At 43.8% G+C, this 12,259-nt stretch overlaps 1 protein-coding gene across 2 annotated transcripts in view; it reads right to left on the bottom strand.

Annotated features, from left to right (window-relative positions):
- The window catches only part of tbxa2r (thromboxane A2 receptor), a 26,677-nt gene extending 15,175 nt beyond the window's left edge, over positions 1–11,502 (bottom strand). The window contains exon 1 of one of the 2 annotated variants that reach the window (XM_076279103.1): positions 11,430–11,502. The gene's annotated coding sequence lies outside the window, so the exon portion shown is untranslated. Of the gene's footprint in view, positions 1–11,235 lie in introns of both variants that reach the window. The other variant, XM_076279102.1, reaches the window with a different exon arrangement.
- Between the last annotated feature and the right edge of the window lie 757 nt (positions 11,503–12,259).

The raw sequence follows: 12,259 nt of genomic DNA, 5'->3' as shown, positions 1-12,259 counted from the left end.
CGGACAACTCGAAGAAAAATAGTTTTCAACGCATCAATGAATCAATTTTTCATCTAAATATTTGCTGTCGTCACTATGACCAATTTATTTATGAGACTGAAAGGACAGGAATTCACTTTAGACTCCCAAACACAGACATGTTTATTATTTAAAAGTGCTCAACGCTGTGGACGGAATCCTGTCAGAGGCAGTTTCCCACTGCCAGACAGACAGAAGCATGCTGTGGCGACATGATAGCAACCGTGGGACGGCACGCGGTCTTCACTCGGAACGTATCTTCTGTATTCACATGCACTATACAACTGAGTCATTCCATGCGTTTACTATTAACAATACATTTGACAGCATTATCCAAACCACACAATACATTATGTTAGAATTTGTTGGTTTAGTTGAAGTGTTATGAGAACTTGCTTTGTGGCACGGTGTTGTCTAAAGGTGGCACGGTGTTGTCTAAAGGTGGCACGGCGTTGTCTAAAGGTGGCACGGCGTTGTGGCACGGTGTTGTCTAAAGGCTTGCTCCGTGGCACGGTGTTGTCTAAAGGTGGCACAGAGTTGTCTAAAGGTGGCACAGAGTTGTCTTAAGGTGGCACGGTGTTGTCTAAAGGTGGCACGGCGTTGTCTAAAGGTGGCACGGTGTTGTGGCACGGTGTTGTTTAAAGGTGGCACGGTGTTGTCTAAAGGTGGCACGGTGTTGTCTAAAGGTGGCACGGTGTTGTCTAAAGGTGGCACGGCGTTGTCTAAAGGTGGCACGGTGTTGTGGCACGGTGTTGTCTAAAGGTGGCACGGTGTTGTGGCACGGTGTTGTTTAAAGGTGGCACGGTGTTGTCTAAAGGTGGCACGGTGTTGTGGCACGGCGTTGTCTAAAGGTGGCACGGCGTTGTCTAAAGGTTGCACGGTGTTGTCTAAAGGTGGCACAGTGTTGTGGCACGGCGTTGTCTAAAGGTGGAACGGTGTTGTCTAAAGGTGGCACGGTGTTGTCTAAAGGTGGCACGGCGTTGTCTAAAGGCTTGCTCAGTGGCACGGTGTTGTGGGGTCCAAACACACGGGCATACTGCGTCTGCTCTTGTTCATGTGAGAACACCCCAGCGCTGACCTCGCTTCTACTCTACTTCTGCGTCAGAGGTCAGTCATCACTTCCTGAGACGTTGAAGATCTCTAAAACATATGAGTATCCATCTCTAACTCTTTTTGTTTTGCCCGCCACCACCCCCGCTCGTCGGAGGACAACTTTATTTTGAATTCAAATGATGTGTTAAGTACAAACAGTGATTACTCCAGACAGACCCACATCCACCCCCTAATACTGTGATAGCCCTAATATTGTGAGGTAGATAATAAATCAAATTAAAAAATAAATACAAATAAATTCTTGTGAACAATAACTGATGGCAAATTGGACAGAATTAGACTAAATACAGATGGACAGACATATACAGACAGTAGACAGGCAGACGCTAACAGACAGATAGAGGCAGAAAAACAGATACAGACGATAGACAGACAGATGCTAATATACAGACAAGCAGATCAATGGACGAAGACAGACAGATATGCGGGTGGACGGACTAGTAGACAGACAGGAAGACAAATACATCCAGACAGACAGGAAGACAAATACATCCAGACAGACAGGAAGACAAATACATCCAGACAGACAGGAAGACAAATACATCCAGACAGACAGGCAGATATACAGATACAGTATTACTGTGTGAGTGGAGAGATCTACTGAGAGGGCTGGTGGCTGTAAGTGTGTGTATGTGTGTGTGTGTGTGTGATTGGGAGTGTGTGCAAGGTGATAGAGAGAGAGAGAGAAAGAGAGAGAGCAAAAGAGAGAGGTAGGGAAAGAGAGAGGGATGGAGAGGGGTTATATCAGCATAATGACCAGGGGAAGAGAGGGGGGGTGCAGATGTTGAGTATCGGTGGTGTAGGGGGTGTAAATGGCACAGTTATTGCTGAGTTTGAAGGAAGGTTATATGAAAGGGTTCCAGATGTCTTTGAAGGCTGATCTATCGTTCTTCTTTTGAGCTGAGAGTTCTTCTGTAAGGATGCGTTCTGAAATTAGGTTGATCCAATGATTTATGTGACAAGAGTATCTAGATTTCCAGTTTTGAAAGACTATTTTCTTAGCGATAGTTAAAGAGACAAGTACTGGATATTTCAGTTTCTGTGGAACGAGGATAGAAGTGGTGTCTCCTAGAAGACAAGGTGTGGGGGAGAGTGGGACTCTACAGTCCAAGATGGTGGAGAGTGTCTTTGGGACTGATGTCCATAGGAGATTGACTGTGGCATGCTAATATGTGTCAGTGCTTCCCGACGTGCAGTGAGGGCAGATGTCTTTGTCGGCTATTCCCATTTTGAATAGTTAGCTTTGGGTGAAGTGAGTCCTGTGAATGGTTTTATGTTGTATGAGTTTGGTTGGTGTTGGAAGTCATAGCGAATATATTCTTGCAGATATTTGTCCAGAAATCTGGGGTTGGAAGGAGGACCATGTCATTTTTCCATTTTGCTTTTGGGAGTGTTATGGAGGAGGTTGGAGAGGCAATCACTTTGTAGACTTTAGAAATTATTTTTTTTGTGGATGGTCTGCAATTCTTAATAGCTGTTCAATGGTGTTTGTAGGTTCAAGTGTGCTGTTTTTATTGATTTTGCTTTCAGTTGCTTTCAGTATTTTTCAATAAGTGGTGGAGGTGGGTGATACCTTTAGATTCCCATTTGGGGAAGTGAATTGGTGTCTTGCGTAGTAGGAAGTCAGGATGGTGCCATATGGGGGTGAGTCTACAAGGTGTTAGGGTGGATTTAGTGATTCTATTGGTTTTCCACCAGGCTGTAAGACTGGTGCTAATAGTGATGTATTTGAAAGAGTCCAATTTTTAACTGCTTGTCGTAGAAATGGTAAATCTGCAATGTAATGGGGGATTGTTAGATTTTGTTCTAATGCTAACCACGGGTGGGAATTTTGCTTCGGTGTCCATTTGAGAAGATATTGTAGCTGATTTGCAAGAAAGTAACTCTCTGACTCATATGGTCATCCACATATGGTCAGAGAGGGAAGCTTCTCAAGGACTGTACATCTATCAAGAGTCGGATAATTTCTCCATAACATCACTTATCAAGGGCTGTACGTTTATCAAACGATCCGAAGCCATCTCCATATTAGATCGGTGAGGAACCCTCGAATGCACAAGTCGTTCAACCACAACAATGATTGTACCTTTGAAACCAATCAATCACAGAAGGAACCTTGTCAGCACCTGAGATCCCTTGGTTCTGGAACTGCTACGAGAAACCTTCTAAAGAACTCACTGATCATCTCCATATAAGACCACTGACATAGTGTATCACATGATATCACATACATGATCACAGGGGAACCTCATGTATTACTGCACCTCTTAAACCCAGAAGGCACTGCATGGCTAGCATAGAGCTTTGTGTAACTAACCTATTATCACACAGCTGCCCTAACTCTCTATGACAATCCTCACACACACACACACACACACACACTTACCTACACACACACACACACACACACACCCACCCACACTCTTACCCACACACACACACACACACACCAGAGTTTCCGCTAGACAAAAAAGGTGCCGGTCAAGGTGACCGGCAGAGGTTTCGTTTTCCGGACATTTTGATGATATGCCGGTCAAATATCCTATTATCGCTTCTTAATTAGTCAAATTGAGGAAAACTGGAGACAGGCTATGTAGCTTAAAGAATGACATAATCAGGTTGTATAGAATGCAACATGTTCATTAGCCTAACTTTCGGCCGCGGTTCACTGATACCGTTTAGGCTAATTGTGCCAGAAATTATCCGCGGACCAGCAATCTCCTCGTCGAGGAGGCCCTAACCCTGCAGATCATAGACAGAGAATGCATAGGCCTACTGTATACTTTGGGTAAAGAACACTTTGCATGTCCAGTGTACACGGAGAATGACAGTTTCTTGGAGTGGCCGCACCCCCCGCAACTCCCAATGTCACTGATTCCGACAGATAAGCCCGACACTTCTGCTTTTTATCTGGTGGTGCCACCGTGGTGGTGGAGTTGACCGGACATCTGAGGCTTCAGATGTTACCAATTTATCATCATCCATCGCGTCTGGCCTCTGAAAAAACTTTTAAGGCTAGTCTGCCTGGGCCTGGCCATGTTTGAACCGCCTCACTCATTTGTTTGTTGTTTAACATGGACGTTTTAAGCGTGCGCTTCCTATTTGAAATGCAGCATATGGTCTATGTGTGTTGTTTAATAGCTTACTTTTCAAACGGTAGAGCCTGTTCATTTAAAAACATAGCCAGAGGACGTATAATATAGGCTTACATATTAGGCTAAGGCTTATTCTCAAATTCAGATTGCGTCGGGGGACGGGATTATTAGCCAATTTCAATCGGACAATTTGACCGGAGAGATTTAATTTTGTCGGACATTTCATTTTTTTTCCGGCCAATGTCCGGTAATTACCGGACAACGGAAACCCTGACACACACACACACACACACACACACACTTACCTACACACACACACACACACACACTTACCTACACACACACACACACACACACACACACACACACACTTACCCACACACACACTCACTTACCGACACACACACACACTTACACACACACACACACACACACACATTTATACAGGGCCGTGAAGAGAGGACAGGACAGGAAATAAGTGGGAGAGAGAGATGGAGAGAGATGGAGAGTTTGGGAATTGACCTCAGGTCGGACTCGGACCCGGATTCCTGTAGGCACTGGGCCTGTTTATGGTTCAAAACACTGCCACTACTGCTGTGCTCACTTCTTCCTCACCCCACACACACACACACACACACACACACACACACACACACACACACACACCATCTCCATATGAGATATAAGGGGGCTTATCAACAAGGATATGGTTTTCAAAAGGATCAAGTTCCTGAATCACTTTAAAGCTAGTTTTCTGGCAACCACCAGCCAAGCTGTTACATCACTGGGTGTAAACAGGAAGTGACAAAGACACAATGGTGATGATATCAGGGAAACAAAATTTAGAATTTCTTGAAATAAATAAAGCGTGTTGCAAAACATACTCATCATCAGAATCATATCATTACTGGGAAAACTACTGGAAACAGTGGCCATGGGTCAAATATCACACCCACACTGGACACAGTGAAAGTTCTGGGTTGACCTCCAGTGACCCTAGGTCTCAGTGTCCAATTGCAATGGTGTTTTAGAGAACACATTAAATGTTTCTGTCCATTCCAAAACTACTGTGATGTAAACGGAAATAATAAAGTAACTCAATTATATATGTTATATATAACAATTTACATTATTCTGTATCGGAACGCCCCTTATTACCACCAGTCCTGTGTTTCCGTCCTCTTGCGTGTGTGTCACTTACTATTAATTTCTATACAAACCAAGACGGCGGATTCCTAAACAAACGCAAGCACCCACACCATGAGTTTATCTAAATTAGCCATGTACCAAAAATGACATTTTACCGTGACTCAAAGAGCTGTGTGTACAAATCCACGTGGAGCTTGGAGCCACTCGAGCGTGGTACACAAAATCGGATAATTCAGGCAGTAAAAGCCCCGGTAAGAACCAAACCAGATTTTGTTCAAATCTACACACCTATGGCTACTGAAAAATGTAAGGTTCATTTTTCAAATGTTATTTTGAAGTATTAAAAAACATTGTTGTTTTAGAATTTCGAACGAAATGGTTGATAATTGGAGGTGTTACGATACATTAATTTTGAACAACCTCTCTGAAGCTGAAATTCCCAAGATGCATTCTGGCACCTCTTTATCAATATCTGATGCCCACCGGCCATGTCCATCTTTATCAACACGGTCGAAGGGGGTCACTTGCGCTTCAGCCTGGTTGGTGCTCACGGAACAGGACGCAGAAGTCAAAACGGGAGATCCAAGGAGCAGGATGCCCATGCGTCATCTTCAGAGTCAATCTTGCAAATGTCATCACCTGCTACACATGCACCATGTTCTGTGTGTTTATATTGACTGATGTCTGAATGAAGAAACAGGCTGACGAACTGCACAGTGAAATAGGGATTATTCAGAGCAGTGGGCATTGCATTCTCTAATCTTTTATTCCTCTCAACCCTGGGATCATGCTGCTGGTGTTATCTCTGCGCTGTTGAAAGAGGAATCATACAGAATCTTCATGATAGACAGATGCATGTTGAACACACATACAGCTTTAAGTATAAGTATAAGTATAAGTATAGTATACTATTTTGATCCCATGAGAGAAATTTGGTCTCTGCATTTATCCCAATCCGTGAATTAGTGAAACACACTAAGCACACAGTGAGGTGAAGCACACACTAATCCCGGCGCAGTGAGCTGCCTGCTACAACAGCTGCGCTCGGGGAGCAGTGAGGGGTTAGGTGCCTTGCTCAAGGGCACTTCAACCGTGCCTACTGGTCGGGGTTCAAACCGGAATGGTTACCGCGTTAAAGCTGTATGTGTGTGTTCAACATGCATCTGTCTATCAAGGAGATTCTGTATGAGAGCTGTATATACAGTACACACACACACACACACACACACATAAACATGTGTCATTGATGAGAGAACTGAGACATCCCAAAGCACAGTTCCCCCTGCTGAGCAATGCACAAACACACACAAACACACACAAACATTAACACACATACATCACACACACCAACACACATACACACACACACACACCCTGAGCCAAACACGAGAACAGATATCAAATCAGTTTTGTGATAAAAAAAAAGCATTAACGGACACAAGAGAGCATTTCCATTTCACAGAGAAAACACACAGACTTCCTGGCGTCTGCTGCCCAAAACCGCGTCACGGACAGTTGCCTCTCACAGTGACCTGGCCCACGGAGAGCCATTACGGATCACTTTACCTCGACGGGGTCTGATAAGGCTAATGCACCAGGGGTCATTAGAACGGGTCCTACCGTCCTGAGTGCGACTGGCCCGAAACAGTCCTAACATGGGAGTGCAGAGGGCCAAACGCCAGCCTAATGTCCACCACTGAAGCCTTTTACTGGAAGATGGACCGAGGGTGAGGTCACCTAATCAACTTTACCCAGACTGATTGACCACCCCCCTCCCACTCTGTCAGAAATAATGGCAGGTCAAGTCAATTAGGGTCCGTCCCACATGTCACTCCATGAGTAAAATAAATAATTCATATTTACACTCCATGAGTAAAATAAATAATTCATATTTACATCTCACCAGCACATGGCACCAGCACAAAAAAAGCTCACTAAGATTGGTAGAGATTCTGGTGAAGAAAACACAGATGACTGATTAAGTTTTCTTTCTTTTCTTTTTGACATTTTGGTTTGGACATTGTTCAGAGCTTAAACCAAAGAACAAATCTGCAGGCCTACCATAAGGTTATCAGACATTTCTGAAGATGGCTGGCCTATATCGCCCATTTCTGAAGATGGCTGGCCTATATCGCCCTGGGCTCTGCTGCAGTACTCATTTTGTGTATTGATAGCTTTTAGGCTGTCTTCTGTCATAATAGCCTACACAGACAATGGTTTTCATAATCCTACGCACTGCTAGTAATAACTGCCTAATGGACACTTTTAACACAGCCCGACCCAGGAGCCTTTTACAGCCCACGTTAAGATTATCTTTGTTGGACCAAACCATAAATAATCTTGTTTGAGACAAACAATATTTCAGGCTAACATTAATAAATAAATAAAATATAGACTAGGTTTGCATGTGCAAATTTGATTTCAAATGTTTTAACCTGCACCCTAGGCTATTCAGATTGTGCTGTCATTGTGCTGACATGTGCTGTCAGCATCATGTCAATCATCATTGCTTTCGTTTCTGAACGCCCCATGCTGTTTAGGAGCAATCCATATGCATTAACCTTCAGGTTACTATAATGATGCAGCCTGGGAACACCCAGACCTTCACAACTGTACAGAGCAAAGCCCAAATTTCTCAAAAACACATTTTGTTAAATATATTACTAACACATATTTCTCTGCAAACACTAACTTTACCAAAACAATGGAAATCTGACTCAAAATGAAATTATTCTGTCAAAGAATGACACTTGTTTTCACTTCACAAGGTACATGCTTTCAATCAAAGTACACCAGGTTTCAAAATACTGGCTATTGTTGACATTACAAAAACTGCATAGACTTATGTTTCAGTTTTACAGGTAGCCTATTTGCATGCAATTTTTACAATAAATGTCTTGGTTGGGAACTGTATGTCCACATGTTATGTTCACATTCGAAAGAATTCCAGTAAAAAGCAAACTTACAGTTTTTTTGAGTCGCTAACAACCGTTTGTCCAACCAGTTGTCACATTTTCAAAACTCTAAATACAGTTAGCACAGCATCGGTCTTTTGTGGCCATACCATTCACACATTTCATGTCGTTTTTCACACGATATGCAGTCAGTGAACACATTTCCACAATGCTTACATTTTCTTAACAGAAAAGCTATACCTCCCAACAAAATTATGGATTGTTTTTGCAGTATTTACGAATGTTAACACACAATAGCAAAAACAATATTCTAAACCTTAGATACAGTATAAAAACCTCTGCTTCTGCAATGATCTCAGTTCAAAAACAATATATCTCAGCTGATAATAAACAAACCATTGAATAATTGACACACAATTGATTTATGTTGGGTAAATTGGGCCAACCACAGCTGATTCCAGTCTGGCTTAGACTCAGTGGCAGGGGTTATTTTTTTCTATTACATTGACACGTACACAGTAAAAGGAGGACTTTGAGGAGTGATGTTTTTAGAAACAGAAACAGAAAAAGACAAACACTGTAATGTCTGGATGAGGAAGAGTAAGAGCAAGGGGCCCAGTGAGAAGAGCAGGCCCAGTGAAAGATGCAGGAGCAGTGAGAGGAGCAGGAGCAGTGAGAGGAGCAGTGAGAAGAGCAGTGAGAGGAGCAGGAGCAGTGAGAGGAGCAGTGAGAAGAGCAGTGAGAGATGCAGGAGCAGTGAGAGGAGCAGGAGCAGTAAGAGGAGCAGTGAGAAGAGCAGTGAGAGGAGCAGGAGCAGTGAGAGATGCAGTGAGAGATGCAGGAGCAGTGAGAGATGCAGTGAGAGGTGCAGGAGCAGTGAGAGGAGCAGGGGCAGTGAGAGATGCAGGAGCAGTGAGAGGAGCAGGAGCAGGGAGAGGAGCAGGAGCAGTGAGAGGAGCAGTGAGAGATGCAGGAGCAGTGAGAGGAGCAGGAGCAGTGAGAGGAGCAGTGAGAGGTGCAGGAGCAGTGAGAGGAGCAGTGAGAGGAGCAGGAGCAGTGAGAGATGCAGGAGCAGTGAGAGGAGCAGGAGCAGTGAGAGGAGCAGGGTCAGGGAAAAGAGCAGGAGCAGTGAGAGGAGCAGGAGCAGTGAGAGATGCAGTGAGAGGTGCAGGAGCAGTGAGAGATGCAGTGAGAGATGCAGGAGCAGTGAGAGGAGCAGGAGCAGTGAGAGGAGCAGGGTCAGGGAAAAGAGCAGGAGCAGTGAGAGGAGCAGGAGCAGGGAGAAGAGCAGGCCCAAAGAGAGGGCAAGGTAGAGGTGTAAGAATGCGTGGTGGTGGCATTCCAAAGGTTGCAAGTGATGAAATTCGTGCCACTATCATTGACCATGTAATCAATGCGATGTTGATGAAAACATGTGGCCTAACCCTGAAGATAGCAGAGATTAGATGCAGTAATTTTGCTTTTTTTAGTCCCCCCCCCCCTTTCAACTGGGATTTTTGCTGTTGTTTTTTTGTTCAGAATGCTCTTGTGTGTTTCATGGATATTTTGTTGTTCACTGTAAGCAAAACTTTTTCTGTTCTATCATACTGTAAACATTAAAAATTGCATGCAAATACATTTTGTTGTTCACTGTAAGCAAAACTTTTTTCTGTTCTATCATACTGTAAACAGTAAAAATTGCATGCAAATACCTTTTGTTGTTCACTGTAAGTAAAACTTTTTCTGTTCCATCATACTGTAAACAGTATTTCTACTGTACCTCCTGTAGTAAACAGTAAAGGAAAAAATAAACTGATTAGCTTTTTACTGGAATTCTTTTGAATGTGAACATAACATGTGGACATACAGTTCCCAACCAAGACATTTAGTGTAAAGGTGGGTTAACTTTTTGTGCCAGTCTGAATGTCGTGAGATTGTTTCTGAAGTTCATTTGCTGGGCCCTCGAATCTAGGCAGGAGCAGAGCCTATTATAATGAATGAGCGCATACGGGGAGTAACGACTGTATGCGCTGTTACAACTACAATGGTTGCAATACAAAAATATGCGCGTGTTAGTTTAGTTAGAGATTATTGTTATTATTATTATTTTACCTTACCTAAACCAAAGCTGAATAAAATTATGCAAGATCAAAGTAACCTAAGGTAGCCTATGGCTCTGATGGTCTGCGATTTTTGTTTTTAGATCATTTCAAACAAATAATTAGTCGCATAACGTGACGGCATCACCTTTGATGGACATTTATTTCCTTTCGTCTATATTTGACGATGAGGGATTACCATGAATGTCTATCTGACGGACCCCCACGTCGAAACACAACGCAGAAGGTACACCTTTCTCGTTGGAATTTGACGCCAAGGACCCTTGACCATGTCGCTCTCAAGCTCAGTCGCATGCCGCCTTGCCAGAGGCTGAAACACGCTACTACATTTAAACACAATTGTTGCCGCGACTCGAGGCATTCAAGGCTACGAAATTAATAAAAAGTAAATAATGCATCATTTAAAAATAACTTAATAGTCTCCTTGGCTACGCAATAAGGTTTCCATTACAGCACCGCGGACGTTCAATGAACGCATGGAAGCGGATGGTCATCATTGATGAAGGCTGTATAGTGTGTGTGTGTGTGTGTGTGTATGTGTGAGAGAGAGAGAGAGTGAGTGAGTGAGCGCATGCATTATTATGACTGGCAGCCCGTGTAGGTTATGTATGTATGTATCATATAAATGCATGGTTTTCTTTTGTATTATAACAGCTGTTTCTGCGTGTATCCAGGACACATTTGCTTCAGAACGATAAGGTCTGTCTTCCGTTATTAACTTCATACATGTCAGCTAATCTCCACCCGCTGTTCAACAAGCTTTCGTTGTCCGTGGAACAGTATCCTACATCGTTCGCACCGCTGACCTGAGAAAGGCTGGCTATGAGAAGGGAACGGATAACATACCTGTAGTGAAAAACCTTTGGGAGCTGGAGCCTCGTTTTTACAGTGAAAAGCAACTCTCCAGCAATGTCCACGCGCAAACTCCTCTCCCGCTCCTTACACTAACTTCTGTTGACTGCTGCCACTCTCGGAATGCGGAGAGAACCTTTATGCTCTGAAATTCATAAACTTTCTGTAAACGGCAAGTGTTTACTGACCCTCGGCTGTAGATGCAGGTGATAAGATCTGTCCGTCCACTGGCGCGCCTCCGGGGGAATGCGCGCCGGTCCAATTGCCCAGTGGATTTAGAGCTGAAGACGGAGGAGGGAGAGGGAGGGCCAGGAAGAGTTTTTAGAAATATTGGGCTCTCTTCTGTCCATGGTCACTCGGGATCGGGAGATCAAGGGACGACTTATGTAAAACCAGGAAATGCTCAAAGTATCCGCCAAAGTAGCCACATTTGTTGGAAACACTGATATTATTCACTGACTAAACAGTATCCCTTTGAATCCGACCTTGTAGAGCTGGTGTTGTTAGTTGAGGCAATTTAATTAAGGAAAGTTGGCTGTTTCAGCCGCGGATAGTGCAGCGCTATTCCTGCGGGAGAGCAGCTTTGTGAAAATTGACCTCCTGTTTGTGAAGAGGCTCCCTGTTAAAGGAAACAATTTAGCTGCCAGCGGTGCAGATGGCGATAATTTACAGCTTCGTCGAAAGCCGAAACATGCGCAATGTAGACTACAATAGCGTGAATTGAAGTCAGCTGCTCCCATGGGAAAATGGCTTCGGCGCACAGAGTTAAGAAAACTATGAAATAACTAGCTTTATGTGGCGATAATTACACAGTGATCACGGCAGAGCAGACGTGCTGGATCAGCTGACACGCAGCCCCAGACAGTCCTGGGACTAGGTCTTGGAACTGGGGAATCATGAGACTTCTCTACGAGTGTCTCCATCTTTATTACGGCACATTCTAGACTGTAATAGCAGAATATGTGGAGCCTAACAGTGGCGACGGAGACAGTGTTTGGGTGAATGATGCTCCTTCATA

The sequence above is a fragment of the Alosa pseudoharengus genome, unplaced genomic scaffold, assembly GCF_046254945.1.
Source record: "Alosa pseudoharengus isolate Yale_2024_CS ecotype anadromous, Long Island Sound unplaced genomic scaffold, YU_APseudo_1.1 YU_APseudo_1.1_scf_11, whole genome shotgun sequence".
NCBI classification, from domain to species: domain Eukaryota; kingdom Metazoa; phylum Chordata; class Actinopteri; order Clupeiformes; family Clupeidae; genus Alosa; species Alosa pseudoharengus.
This window is presented reverse-complemented; position numbering and strand designations above follow the sequence as displayed.